We start from the raw sequence: 12,131 nt of genomic DNA on the forward strand, positions 1-12,131 counted from the left end.
AAAAAGAGGAGGAAGGGGGTTTAAAGCGCTTTTATGGCCTGACTTCAGTTCTCTGATCTGTCTGGTTCAAACAGTGAGGACAGACGTATGAATTGGTTTCAAAACCTGAAGGTTATGAATGACTTAGATAAAACTATATAAAAATCATTATCTCTTCTCAAAAACCTCCTCCTCCTGAACTCTTCCACACACTCCATCTTTAAAACCTAAAATATTTCATTTGCCCTTCACTTCGATTTAGTTTGGACTCTGTGTAGGATGGCATGACTGACATTTTAAACCTGTGCTGTTGTGGTTTGGGTGGGTGGGTTCAGTTTGAATGGATTTCATCATCACTACCCCCTCCTTATATCTTCCCCAGATCCAGATTATGGGAGTCTGGTTATCACTCTCTCCCAGGGTTGGATTTTAGGTGCACAACCAGCATAATCCTGAAGAGTATGACTTGTGACACCAGAGACTTAATTAGATTTTTTTTTTTGACAATGTACAACTAGAAAAAATTCCAATCTCATTGCCATGTAGCTGCTTTTCTGAATAATTAAACATTTTATCACTGCACAGGCAACTGAGGAAAAAGGACTACTATCATCACTAACTCTAATTTTGAATTGAAATGTTCACCTAAATGAGAATGAGAATCCGGGGGACATCAAGAGTTAGCATCTGTACTTATGAAAGATGTTAAAAGTGATGTGGAAACAAGAGAGTCAGATAGAAAATGAAACAATGTGAGGAACAGAAACAGGTTTTGAGACTGGGAGCCTGATGGAAAGTGGTAGAGATCAGAGTGTAATCTGTTCCCAGGGCAGCTAAGGATCCTTTTTAAAGTCCCGGAGGTTTAAATAATTCCTTAAGCTCTGAGCACTTCAGGATCTCACAGACAGATGTGGGAATGAAACTATTGTTTTAATCATCACACTTCAGTCAGGCCAAGTCCAAATGCTCGGTACATGTCAAGTATGAGGGTTTCACACTTGAATGCAATGTTACTTTGGGGGCTTTTATTATTTATTTTAATAGTTTTTTTGTTGTTGTTGTTTTCTGGCTGGAATGCCACTTCAAAGATTTTTGCCTCTGGCATAATTCAGATTGTATATTTGTCCTCACTTTGTATTAAACAGCCTTGGTTTTATTTGATGGTTTCCTGACCTGTACATGCTGTTAATTCATTCACAATCTACTGAATATTTATTTGGTGTATAATAATTTAATTCTCCAAAAGTACCACTAAAATATCCGAATTACTATGTCACGATAACTGTATGTAAACCTCCGAACCTCCTTAATAGTGAATACATTATTCAGCCGATAAAGTGCACGACAAATTTTTTATCCTTTAAACCAAGCCAAACACATTTCATGAAAGCAGTGGGAACATCTGAAAAATGGCCTTTGCCTCCTGTAAATCCCAAAATGTCAACTACAATGAAGGCGCTAACATCAAAACTGGGAGCTATATGAATTCCACCTCAGTGATATATTACAAATGAGCATGAGTAAATGCGTCCTATTTTTCTCTCCCAGGAACTGAGGAGGCGTGTGCCGTGGCACGCAGCGAGCCCTCTGAGTAACACATCCACCATGATACCACTCGTGGAGAGATGTGGTCATTGTGCAGAGAGCCTCAGAGGCCCAAAACCAGCCAACCTTGAAGACCCAAGCTTTAGGTCTGCTCCAGACTCAAGTCTTTTCAGCTTCCAACAACACAATACTGACTAAATCCAAAAGAATGAAAGCCATTCATTACCAACTTCCCCATATACAATGGTGCAATAGTGTGAGAATGTGAAGAAAATGCTAAAGATAAGTAACGTTTTTTATGAATCATTCCCATATGCTTTCAACACCACAGGGATTGATCCCCAGAGGCGCACGGACATCGAATCATGGCTATTTCCACACGGACTTATTGATATTTCCACATAAATGCAGGCAAACATAGTAGTGAAAACGGCCAGTGTTACCACAGACAGCTTTCAGACATTTGATTGGGTTATCAGGCTGGCCAGCGTCAGAGGAAATACTGATAAATGAAGCTGCCATTTGTCTGTTTGCCCTTCATCACAGCAAATCCAGTTCACAGAGAAAAAATTATCTCCAGGACAATTACTGTGTCTTCCAGCCTCTAAAGATGCCAAGTGAGAAGCCGGTAACAGGACTGACCACAGGGAGAGTATGCTGATTGTTATTCCTTTGCTGCTTTGCTTGATTCCAAATTGCTTCAGTGCAAATCCTTAACACATACAAGAAAATACATAACTCGCAATATATAAAAAACTGTATTTGAAAAACACTATTGCTCAGATGTTTGTGCTGTGTAGAACAAACAATGCTGCAACATAATCCTCATAAAAAAGGAAGAATATGCAGTAGCCAGGGAGGGTGACTCACTCTGCTAGTAAACAAGTGTGGTGATCATTGTTGTTTCACATTAACATTAACTAATGCTCCATTTGAAACACACGAGTTCAGAACGGAACAGCTGATTGGTTTACAGGAAGGAAAAAGGGATTTGCTGTGACAGCAGCACTAAATTTTATGATTCAAATGGTTTTCTGACCTCAATCCTACCTAATCATTCTGTAGCCTGGAAAAAGATTATGTGGGTATAGATTATGCTTTTCACAATATGTGACATCAGAGATTAAATATATATATACAGTATATACATATATGTTGTTTATGGATTTTATTTTTAAATGACGTTTCTGTATATCTTCTGGTGTACGGAGGGAATCTCAGATGTTATTCTGACTCCTCTGGGACATGTTTTTTCTACCCTAAGAATCCCATGGCTGTGTTTGGGGGGGTTAAGGGATGAAAAAGAGGGAAAGAAAAGCCCATTGGTCTCAGCTCCACAGAAACAGCCTCCAGAGCCAAGCTGTCATCCCAGTTGGATTAAGGGCTCTTCATTGGTGGCTACTGAACGGCTAGCACGTTCTCTTTAGCCGGGGCTGGGCTGTGGGCGGGGTTAGAAGACGGATCAGAGGCCCAGGGCATCAGAAAAGCCTGGCCTAAATAAGATCTCGGGGTCAGAAAGACACGTGAACCATGGCAAATTTGTTTCCAAGTCAACTTCATTCATGATTTGAAAGCTAAAAGTTTTCCTCCTTCCTATTGATTCCCGGTCATATCTTGTGTGGGCATAATCTATGCCTTGGATTTGCTTATATCTAAAATTGCCTTCTCCTGTGACTTTACACGATGCAACATTCACCAACAGTTGAACAAGAACACAGATGCTTATAGTAGAAACACTGAATTTGTCATAAGCACAATTTGAGCTCTCAGTGATACACAAATGTACACAAATTTGTCTTCACCCCTGAGGCAAATGTGCAAAAAGCCTGAAAATAAATTGATCTTTTTATTGAAGAAGAATAAAATAACATTGAAATATTTAGAAAAGAAACTGTGCTTTAACTCAGTATGGGAAAAGACACTAATAGATGCTAATGCTAACTGCGCTAGTTGTTAATTATTCACTTTGTACAGTTTGTTGTACCCTAACAATTCTTTTAAAGTAAATGTATTTAGGGACGGCTGGTAGTGCTGGGCCCTCCCTGACAGGCGTCCAGCCACACCCCCTCAGTTTGCAGCTCATTGGGGCTAATTTTGGTCAGCCCAGGGCCAGCCCGCTAACACAGGATTCATCCAGTCAGGATGGACTCTCCTGGAGCTCCACTGTGCGTGGGCGTGGTTTGGCGTAGACTGAGAAGGAGCGATGCCGAGCAATATTTTTGATGAGAAAGTGAGATATATAATTTAAATTAAAAGCAAACAACAGGATGCTCTGAGTTCTCCTCATATTACAGGTTTTAAAAAGACGTAGATTGGGGAAACTGAAATACAAATTGTATGCATAGTGCTGGTGTCAATGCTGCACCACATCTGCAGTGGTCCAACACTACCAACTTCATAATTGAAATCTCAAAAGCTGTGCGGGATATCACTACCTCCCCTTGAGATCTATGAATAGATAAGAGGCAGATCAGAGGCAGCTTGTCTTTGCAGGTTAGGGACGAAAATGTTTCGGGAAAGAGGTTAGTGTTGAGGATGTAGATTAAAAAAACATAACAACCGCTACATGGCAACGAGTTGTTTGGGTGTGATGCCGAGAAAAAAATTTTCCTGTCCTACAATCACAAATATAAACATGTGGTGCAAAACCCTAACAAAGTTGTGTTTAGTCAGATGAGTTTAAAATTCAGCAAGTAATATTCTAGGTGAAATTGGTGAGAAACAACATGTGTGTTGGAGGATGTGTGAAACTGTGACTGAGTTTCTGTTTCAAAGGCATTAGGCACCTTTATAATCCTGTGAAACACCAGAAAAATTTCAAACATAAATCTATCTACTCTACCTCTGCAAGAAAATCCCAATGCCTCTCTTAATAGGGTAAAGATTAAAATACTTTACAAGCATGTATACAAATAAATCAACATGTTTAGCCAGACATTAAATCTACCTTGTTCCCTGGTCATCCTTTTCCCCACACCAAAAACTTATGGGGTCAGCTGACAGGAAGAACAAAACCAGGAGTCTGGACAATCTTGAGAGATTGTGCAAAGATGAATAGTCAAAGATTGCTCCATCTGAATAGTGTAATCTTCTAAAATGTTGTCAAAGAGTAAGTCTTGTTCTTTTGTTAAAAAGATATTGTAGTATTAACAGTAAGGGTGCCAAACATTGTGCCACCAGTTATTTTGTAAAAGGCGATAATTTCTTAATGTAGATATCTTTCCTCTCTAATTAATGTTAGACTTTTTTTCTGCATTTTTCAGTGAGACTGCGTAACTACAAAACAAGGCTGCCAACAAATTAATCTTCTTTTGTATTTACTGAGCTATTCACAATGCAAATGATATCGATGCCTGTGCCAACTTGGAGTGAGATATGTGGTGTAGTTTTTTTGTAATCTCCGTTCAGATTGAAGGAAGGATGGAGGCTTGAGAGCAGACCATTCCAGAACACACACGTCTTTAATGCCCCTGAATTTTGGACAGCGCATGACCCTGCCAGTGAAGTAATGCCCACCTCCTGTTGCCCTAAAGGCAGGAAAGGGAAGCACTAAGTGTTGTTATGTCCTGCTGCTGGGGCTCCGACAACCTCTCTAAACATCTGCTGCCCTTCCAAAGCTGGCAGGAGATTTAGTAGACCCAATGCTTCTCTGTGATGAAATCTGCCTTTCTGTCCCCTCTTCTTCAGCAATAACAATGTGTTCAAAGAGAGGCACAGCACCCGACTTTTTATTGTGTATCTTCTCCAGTGTATCCCCGACATCGGCCTTCTATCCACCCACACACACACACACACACACACACTCTCATCTGTGCACACACACAGCAAGGAAGAGGCGAGAAAAGCCGCTCCACCAGTACAGACAGAGAAAACAGGCCCCTTTTGTTCCCCTTGCCCCTTCTCAACATCGCTGGTGGTACATGATCTGCCCCTCCTCCCTGGAACACCCCGACAGCATCAAAACACTCCCCCATCGTCCCCCCTCACTTCACTGTTTCTCAACAAATACACCCTGGATGCACATTTTTGTCTCATGTCCAGTTCCTCATACTCCACTTTGTAAATCTGAATGAGACGACATTAAATTGAGACATGAATCAAAGCAAGATGACATGACATGCAGGGGCCAGAGAACATAAGCATAAAACCAAAACCATTACCTTCCGTTATCCTGGTGAACCAGTTCAAAAGACGGCTCTATTGACGTCCCCCCCAGCCCCCGCAGCTGGTCACAACAACAAAAAGACCATGTCTACACGTTATTACACCCCTTTACTCTGAAACAGGGTGAAAAATAACTTGACACATCTGATAATAGTGTTCCCTTGGCAATCCTGAGTGATTATGCTTGATGACTGTCATGCTGTAAAGCTCTGGTGCAATAATGTGGTCACAGTGGACCGACACGGGGCGTCTACACTGACCTTTACTCATGCACCATCTGTCAAGGCCCTTTTATTGGCCAAAAATAACACACTAATTTTAGAGGGAGAGGCCTTATTGAACAGGAGCTTGATAACTCACTTAGGACATAAAAAGTCCAGTTACTATTTCTAATTAATGATCTAAAGCAAGAAGATTTTAAACACGTTAGCATATACCTGTTGAGCAGCGTTTGTCCTCCCTCTGCTAATACTGGATCTAAAACTTGGTGGCATTTAAAAAACATTTCGCTTCCTGCACACGCAACAGCTTCACACGTCGGAGTTTTTTATTTTTTTATGTCAAGTTTAAAAATGTTCAAAAACTGCTAAAATTGTTCATTATCAATTCCCTACAGCTCAGAGTTCCTTAATATGTTGTATCTAAAGCAGCACAAAGAAAAGCTATGCAGTGATCGTCATTTTCTACAGATTTATGGTAAAACCGCAGTGTCCCAACTCCACTTGTTGCTGCACACTGCTGGAGAGTTGGTTGAAAATAGACTAGTTAAAGAAAAAAAACTAAGCTGCTTGCAAATATCCCGAATACAAAGGACAGACATTAATGCTTTAGCAAAGGACTCCCACCAATCATTCTTATTACAACATTGGCAAGCTATCAGTTTGTTGCCAAGCTGTTCAGATAAAAGCAATCAGAAAATGTTGCTCAATTTTTTAGAATCATTCTATTAATAATACAGTCTCAAAAAAATGTGATACCTTTTACTCATACCCTCATCTTTTCACATCCGTGCCACTTCCTGACTCAGTTTCCATGAAACTTTAAATGTTAGCTCAGAATCTTGTATGACTGAGAGGAAAAGCTAAACAGTCACAAGATCTCAAATTTTTTGGATCCAATCTCACAAAATCTTCAACCTACCACATCCTTAGCCATGTTCAAGATGTTCAACTTTCTTTCCGAAGTTTCTAGTACCTAAAATCAATAAATTAAAATGTCTATATCTCTGTAAAAGTGATACAATACTAGCAATAATAAAAATTATTTAATGTTCTAAGATTCAAGGTCAGATTTTTGAGACTGTTTGCAAGTAAACACATGAGAAATTAAAATAACTTGAGCAAGGAGTTACTTTTTCTGTATAATATTTTATGAGCATCATTGAAAAGCTCTGCAAAAGATTAAAAAGTGGAACAAAGCAACAAGACTTCACATCTTTTCAGCTAATGAGTCACATAAATCATCTCATTCATCAGTTTTTCCAAGCTATACGTCACAATTCCTTTTGAACAGAATAATAAATGTCTAAGCTGCAAAACACCAACAGTTGCAGCTGCATTAAGTGGATTCACAGGAAAGTGTCAGTCCCTATTAGAGCTGCTGCCTAACTGCCTGTGAAACTGTAATTGCATCCACCACCTTGCCTACACGTAGCATATACAGAGACAGACGGAAAGAGAGATGTGTTTTCATCTTTACATAATGGACATGTCTGTAAAACACTCTTTTGTGACGCGTTCCTCTGGCTGCATACTTATATCTGAATTACATCTAAGTATTCAAGCATCTGTGAAGAAGGTGAGAGTGTCGCTTCCCCTAATGAGGCGACACAGTCCCAAAGAGAGCCAAAAATGGTTTTGACAAGGGGTCCAGGCAATGTCAGTGTGCAGCGCTGACGTGTGTGACTGCTCTGCTGGGAAGAAACACCCAGACTGAAGTGACACTAATGGATAGGCGCGGGCTTCCATCAGTCCCTGGAGATTTGGCCTCATCTCAGCTGAGCAGCACACTCACGGTTCTCACAGCGACGACTGGATCATATATGGGTCCCCAGAGCACACTCAATCATCTGGTCAATCAGCAGGGCTGACACATGATGGTCAATTATTGAATTTTGCCTGTGCAATTTCTTATGACAGGTAAAACATCATGGCTCATTGATGAGTGTTGAATGTGGTTTTCCTTCAGAGACACTAAGGAAAATAAGGACTCTGCCTGACCTTTTTTTTTTTCCTTCCTCTTAGTCATTTGGCCATTGTCATCTTAGTTTTATTTCAAGGTAGAAGGTCTGAAAAAGTATCCAGAGCATGCATAAAATAAATGAATATCCAGGTAATAGATAGGTTAAATTTATAAGGTGTGAATTTGTGGAGCAGTCAGTATCTATTTTGCAGTAGACAGCAGTCATGTTGATCTCAGTTTGGGGAATAGGAGCACCTTTCATGGGTGAGTCAAGCCAACAAAACCTTCAACATTTTGGAGTTATTTAATGAAAATCTGTGTTGTTTCAAGTATTAAAGTTACTGAAACGTGTTTGGCTAACACAGATTATTTTGCAAATACAAAATATGTGTTCCAACATAAATTGACAGAGTAGCACTTTATGAAAAACTCCTTCTTAAACTGCATGGGAAAATTTGCAATGTAAAAGACGATAGGTTATTTGTTAGAAATGTGCCAATCAGTTTTATAGTTGAATGTTCATATTTTGATTTCCAGTTTTTGTAAAGTTTTCACCTGTTCATACATTTTAACAGATATTTTCAAAGCACTAATTCATAAACATTATGTTTTAATATTAATAGAGAATTATGTTTCTGAGCGGTGCAGTCAAAGTCCAGACCTAAGTCCAAATGAGAATCTGTGGCAACACCTGAAACTTTCTGCTTGCTCGCAGACGCTTTCCATTTAATATGACTGAGCTTGAGCTGTTTTGGAAATAAGACAAGTCAGGAAATTTCAATCTCTAGATGTTCAAACACTAAAATATTTGCAGCTTGAAGAAATTAAATCCAGTTCTAGACCGTATTTACTCAGGAGAACTAAATACAAATGCACACTCTTCGGAATTTTAAATAAAAAGGGCAAATTGTTTGCCTTCGACTTCATAATTGTGCTCCATATTTTGTTGGGCAATTGCATGAAGAACCAGTTAAATATATTGATGTTTGCGGTTGCAAAGTCAGGAAACGTGAGAAAGAGTTTAAGAGGTGTCAGTACTTTAGCAAGGCACTGTAAATGCCATCCATAATGAACGTTTTTCTCACTGACTGCAGCATCAGTCAGCTGGCTTGTTTAATCAGTTCCATCTGAGAATGACTGACATGAATCTGTCTGCTACATAAATGAGTGTCCTTGTTGAGATAATCGCCAACTGAAAGGCTCCCAGGTTTAGTCCAGTTCCTCACAGCGATGATGTAATCATCAGCCCAAAGTGACACAGAAGAGCGCTCTCTGTCAGTGGGGTACTTTGTTCCATCCTGCAGCATTCACGATGCCACAGACAGCTGGTCACAGAAAGAGCCTCAATCGTTTCTCAGAGCATAGTCTGCATGCTTCTTCAGCCCACAGGGTGGAATTGGTGGCATTTTCCCTCCAAACACCCAAGCTTTTCCCACAGCCCCCAGAGCGGAGAGGTAGCGCCATTGCTGGTTTTAGGTCAGGAGTGTGACTTAGACTGGCACTCTCTCAATAACTCTGGCCAACGTGTGTCATCGTAATCCCTTAGTTATGCAAATCTCCTCCCGCCTTGGTGCCGTTTGCGCCGATGCTGAGAGTAAAAGATGGCAGCATAATGTAGGTCACTATCTTGTCCCGATTTCTCCTTATTTGTCAAGTGGGCCTGAAATGCTCCCTATTAGCAGATCTCCAGGCAGCTGCAGAGCAATGCCTGCTCAAGAGACCACCAAAAAATTCAGCAACGCAAAGATATCTCCAGTTCTAACCTCCTGTTTCTGCATTAATGCTAACAAGCCATAAGGCAGGGATAGAGGGATATTGTTATCTTCTTAAACAGATTAACTGTAGTCTGTGTGGAGTGAATAAACATCATTGGAAAGTGTGTCAGCCTTTTCAGAGAGCACTGACGCTTCAGACAATAAAGCAGAGGTCATTAGCATTGTATTAATTTGGCCAACAGAGCAGAGAGCGAAAGTGTGCAGTCGAGGCATGTGTGTTTTGGGTGTGTGTATGAGTGAGAGCGTCTGGGAGGATGACGAGGAGAAGGGGGGGAAAAGGGCTGTTGTTGAGATGTTGGATGATGGCGTTCTACCCCCCTCGCCAGAGCTTTGATTGGGGGCGAAGGGTGGGGAAGGCTAGACAGGAGGAGGAGGAGGGGGTAGAACGCAAAGGATTGGGTGAGAATTGGATTTTTCTCAGTGCAACAATTGTTTGACTTGTGAAATGAGAGAGATGCAACTGGTGAAGTCTCGATGGGAGGCGGATGGTGTGGGGAAAATTAGACCAAACCGGCTGGTCAGTGAAAGCCAAGACAGAGTTGTGATATGAGCATGACAGGAATTAAACATGTGGGCAGCAAATCAGCTTAGGATATGAGGGATTTTCTGTATTAAGGCAGCAATTTCATCCACACAGGTCAAAACAGGAACTCAGCTATGGTACAATTAAAATTAATTCTGGACATTAAAAAATATTAGTTACTAAAACTATCTATATTTTTATCAAACATAGTGAAATGTATTATATTGCTCAATAATTGTTTACTTTATCATTAGGTACTTTATTTTTATTCTTTAAAAATCACACATCTTGATAAGGTGTGGACCAATTTAAAGACTTCCACATCATCCCAAATGTGACCAAAAATTTCACAGAAACCATATAGGTATCAAAATGTTATCTTTAAAATATATCATTACTTATGATACTTTTTAAAGAAAATATATAGACTAAACTTTACCAGTCAATTCATGAAAATGCAATACAATTCTGTAGGAAAATAAGATTCAATGTTAACATTCTGATCTGATTTGTAAATGCAATGCAAAAACTTATTTCGGTAGAACTCCAAATCATCAGGAAGTCAAGCCGACTTCTCAGCAGTTCTGCACACTGCATGTGGTGACAGTCGAAAGTATCAACTCTCTTTCAACAGGAAAAAACCTTTGCCAGAATCCAGTCATTCTGTTTTGATGCAACAATTTAGGTTTGTGCTCCGATTTAACAAGTTCAGCAACAACACTAGTCCAAATGTCAGACTAGCTGCTAGCAAGGGAAGTTTCTTAAGCTTGAGGCAGTGGTTACCATTAACTCCAGTTATTGAGAGAGAACAAGCTCCAAGTTAACTTTGAAAAATTGACATTAACCCAAGAAAAACAAAACCGAACCGAACACTTTTATCGAATATATTTAAAATGTGCTTTACAATTTCAGTAATATTTGGGACTTCTTTTTTATTTCATTTTGACATGAATTAATGAATTAATGGGAAGAATTAATCAGATATTTAGTTGAAATTTGGCTGAGCATATTATGTTAAATTATTCAGTGGGAATAATTTAACATAATCGGAGATATTGATTAAAATCTATTCATTGGAAAAGATCATTACTTTTTTTTTTTTTTTTGTCATATGAAGGACTAAATAAGTGGCAATCAGTCTTCTGGGCATCTTTTGAGCAACCTTCAACTACAACTACAACACGTCGCTTTTGCAGGTGAGATGACTCCCAAGTAATTTTCTCCAGCTGGACATACATGTGAATCCCAGAAAAGTCCACGCGGCTCTCAAATGGCCCCTGAAGCTCCGCGAGAGAGAGGGAGCTGTCAAGAGGTTTGTGTTTGCAGAAGCCCAGCGCTATCCAGCTCAAAGTGCTCGAGCGGCGTCTTCATCCACTGACTCGGGACAGTGAACTGGAAACTGCACCACACGCGCGAGTGCGCGTGTTTGCGCTACTAATTGTGTGATTTAGCGTTGCTTACCGGACTGTTCCTGTTCGATGCGACACGCGAAGCCCGGTGTGCTCCGGCTCTTCAGCTCCCCCTCCGCGGAGCGCTTTGCTGCTGTGCCGTTTATTTACGCGGAGTCCCGTTCGGTGCACTAGCCTCCTCCTCCTCTGCCTCACTGGTCCTCTCCTCCTCCTCTACCTACCAGTTCAGTTCACACGCGCGCCGTCGCACGCGCGGGGCGAGGACTCGCGCGCGCGCGCGGCTGCCATATCCTCCAGGGTGTGCGCATGCACTGCAGCGCCGCTACTAACGCGCGGTGGCCTCGAGGCGAGCGAGCCGCTCCAGCAAATTGTTACAGAAATATACAAGCTATTAGTGCTTCGGCTTCCCTCGGGTTCCGAACATAACAGCTGGAGAACAGCTGGGCCCGTTTTTTTTTTAGCATGAAACGGGCCAAAAGTTCCCCTTTCAAAGCCGAGCAATGTCAGCTGTCTGTTATGTAGCAGCGGGGAGCCGCTTTTTAAGTACACAGGAGC

At 40.8% G+C, this 12,131-nt stretch overlaps 1 protein-coding gene across 17 annotated transcripts in view; it reads right to left on the reverse strand.

Annotated features, from left to right (window-relative positions):
• Nucleotides 1-11,793, reverse strand: part of LOC129366125 (neuronal cell adhesion molecule-like) — an 87,957-nt gene extending 76,164 nt beyond the window's left edge. For 10 of the 17 annotated variants that reach the window (XM_055041100.1, XM_055040934.1, XM_055040391.1 and 7 more), the window contains exon 1: nt 11,629-11,792. The gene's annotated coding sequence lies outside the window, so the exon portion shown is untranslated. Of the gene's footprint in view, nt 1-5,684; nt 5,750-11,628 lie in introns of all 17 variants that reach the window. The other 7 variants (XM_055040223.1, XM_055040550.1, XM_055040305.1 and 4 more) reach the window with 3 other exon arrangements.
• Nucleotides 11,794-12,131: the final 338 nt, after the last annotated feature.

Source organism: Poeciliopsis prolifica, unplaced genomic scaffold (genome assembly GCF_027474105.1).
Source record: "Poeciliopsis prolifica strain line A6 unplaced genomic scaffold, Auburn_PproV2 SCAFFOLD001, whole genome shotgun sequence".
Lineage (NCBI taxonomy): Eukaryota > Metazoa > Chordata > Actinopteri > Cyprinodontiformes > Poeciliidae > Poeciliopsis > Poeciliopsis prolifica.